This window comes from Pseudophryne corroboree, chromosome 3 (assembly GCF_028390025.1).
Source record: "Pseudophryne corroboree isolate aPseCor3 chromosome 3, aPseCor3.hap2, whole genome shotgun sequence".
NCBI classification, from domain to species: domain Eukaryota; kingdom Metazoa; phylum Chordata; class Amphibia; order Anura; family Myobatrachidae; genus Pseudophryne; species Pseudophryne corroboree.
Window position 1 is genome coordinate 654,721,747 of NC_086446.1, and position 2,941 is coordinate 654,724,687.

Below are 2,941 nucleotides of genomic sequence, written 5' to 3' on the forward strand. Positions count from 1 at the left end.
GGGCCCAGTTCAGGCCTTTGGCCTGACAGAGGGCTAATTGGGGCTTCCAGCTATGTAAGAGTGTTATAAGGCTGCTAGCCTGATCAGTGTGGGCAGACTGCCTGGGGAGAAACTGCAGAATCTCTGTGAGGGAAACCTGCGTCCTTATACAAGTGAGCCACACAGTACTTACTGAAAAAACTCTGTGTTTTGTTTAGAGATATGAAAAAAGCTTTTTTTGGGACCGCACTAGTCTGCAATAAATTATTAATGCCCTCTGAAAAACTGATTTATGATGCTAAATTGCTTATGGATACAGCAACCTTGTGCATGTGGATGGATAATCCTTTTGCAAATATATGTTGCTATCAGTGGTGCTCCCGAGAGTCAGAGAGGTAACAACTAAGATAAACCAACAATAGAAAGTTGGAAAGTAGACTCTTGTGTGGGAGCACTCTAATTCAGAGGAATAGGTGTATATTAATCAATTCTGATAAAACATAACTTTATTTGTTCAAAAAGGTGATTATAGGAGTGAATTGTATGTGAATAGTATAGCTACGCGAAAATATAACACTATGTTAAGAATAATTCATGTGGTTTTCAGTACCACAATAAGAACCGGAAATCCAAATCTTTGGGCTAGTGGATTTACTATAATCACAGTAACGCCTTTGTGTAATATATGACCATCATTTATTCTACAGCAATCCTATTCAGGATTATTTTGATGTAGAGAATTAAATCATAAGTCATACAGAACCGAATGCCAATTGGTATTATTGGGGATCACTCTAGATCGGGCAGAAGAATTTTTTGCAGTACCAGGGTGTTCCAAGGTGGTCTCCCATCAGAGTACTGACCCAGCCCTCCACTGCTTGGCTTCCAAGATCAGACGAGATCGGGCTTCTCCAGCGGGGTATGTCCGCAATTATTTAATCTGCCCTTTCAGTCAATCCCAATACCCGTATTGCCCAAATTATATATCCAAAGCGATCTGGATCAATCGTGTGTTCAGTATCTATATTTATCTTATGCTCATGAAAAAGGAGTGAAATTATAGCAAAATCCAATTAATGATAATGGGACAATTATCATGTGCAATAATTATATGCAGGGATGTCCACTGTGCAATTTAGCAAAATTACGATAAGGACAATTATCATATGCAAAAAATCCTATGCAAGGGCGTCCACTTGCATAGCCAGGATAAAGTGGTGATATACAGTGAGGCAACAATTATAGCAATCCTGTTGCTGTCATAATTGTGGTGTACTGGTTTGTGTGTTCAACATCAGTAATGCAGTACATGTAGCCTCTAATAATTTATATCACACACACCGATCCAAATTTTCACTATATATGAGCCTCTAAAGCCTGAACATACATTTGCAAGAAAGTTCTTACAGTGGGGTATATTTACTAACATTCGTAAATTTCAGAAAAAGGTCAAAGTTCAATCACGAATGACATCGAAAGTGTAAAACTGCAACTTTTTGAATTTATTACGCCTAATTTACTAAGCTGTCGTATTCGGATTTTTCATTTGTTCCGATGTCGATGTCATTCGTGTTTTTTTCCCGTTTTTTACGGCAGTGATTAGCAAAACACTGCCGACTTTATCACAATGAATCTCGGCCGGATCTGTGTGATCCGTGCTGGGGTTCATTTTTTTTTTTTTTTTTTAAATAAACACTGTAAAACGGAGCAAAAACATGCGTGGGGTCCCCCCTCCTAAGCATAACCAGCCTCGGGCTCTTTGATCCGACCCTGGTTGCAGAAATATGGGGGGGAAAATGACAGGGGTTCCCCCATATTTAAGCAACCAGCATCGGGCTCTGCGCCTGGTCCTGGTTCCAAAAATACGGGGGACAAAAAGAGTAGGGGTCCCCCGTATTTCTAAAACCAGCACCGGGCTCAACTAGCTGGACAGATAATGCCACAGCCGGGGGTCACTTTTATATAGTGCCCTGCGGCCGTGGCATCAAAAATCCAACTAGTCACCCCTGGCCGGGGTACCCTGGGGGAGTGGGGACCCATTCAATCAAGGGGTCCCCCCCCCCAGCCTCCCAAGGGCCAGGGGTGAAGCCCGAGGCTGTCCCCCCCATCCAATTGGCTGCGGATGGGGGGCTGATAGCCTTTTGTGAAAATGAAAAGATATTGTTTTTAGTAGCAGTACTACAAGGCCCAGCAAGCCTCCCCCGCATGCTGGTACTTGGAGAACCACAAGTACCAGCATGCGGCGGAAAAACGGGCCCGCTGGTACCTGTAGTACTACTACTAAAAAAATACCCAAAAAAAGACAAGACACACACACCTTGAAAGTAAAGTTTTATTACATGCATCCACACAAACATACATACATACTTACCTTATGTTCACACGAGGGTCTGTCCTCTTCTCCAGTAGAATCCATGGGGTACCTGTTGATTAAATTCTACTCACCAGATCCCGGGTCCCAGGCTCCTCGTAGCATCCATTTGTAATCCACGTACTTGAATAAAATAAAAAAAACGGACAACCGAGCCACGCACTGAAAGGGGACCCATGTTTGCACATGGGTCCCCTTTCCCCGAATGCCAGAAAGCCACTCTGACTGATGTCTAAGTGGGTTTCTTCAGCCAATCAGGGAGCGCCACGTTGTGGCACCCTCCTGATCGGCTGTGTGCTCCTATACTGTCTGACAGGCGGCACACGGCAGTGTTACAATGTAGCGCCTATGCGCTCCATTGTAACCAATGGTGTGAACTTTCTGCCCTGCGGTGAGGTCACTTTCGGTCAACCGCAGGGCAGAAAGTTCCCACCATTGGTTACAATGGAGCGCATAGGCGCTACATTGTAACACTGCCGTGTGCCGCCTGTCAGACAGTACAGGAGCACACAGCCGATCAGGAGGGTGCTACAACGTGGTGCTCCCTGATTGGCTGAAGAAACCCACTTAGACATCAGTCAGAGTGGCTTT

The 2,941-nt window shown here is 44.3% G+C and overlaps 1 pseudogene; it reads right to left on the reverse strand.

The window, feature by feature from the left end:
• Window positions 1-792: 792 nt before the first annotated feature.
• On the reverse strand, window positions 793-912 carry LOC134898215 (5S ribosomal RNA; annotated as a pseudogene).
• Window positions 913-2,941: the final 2,029 nt, after the last annotated feature.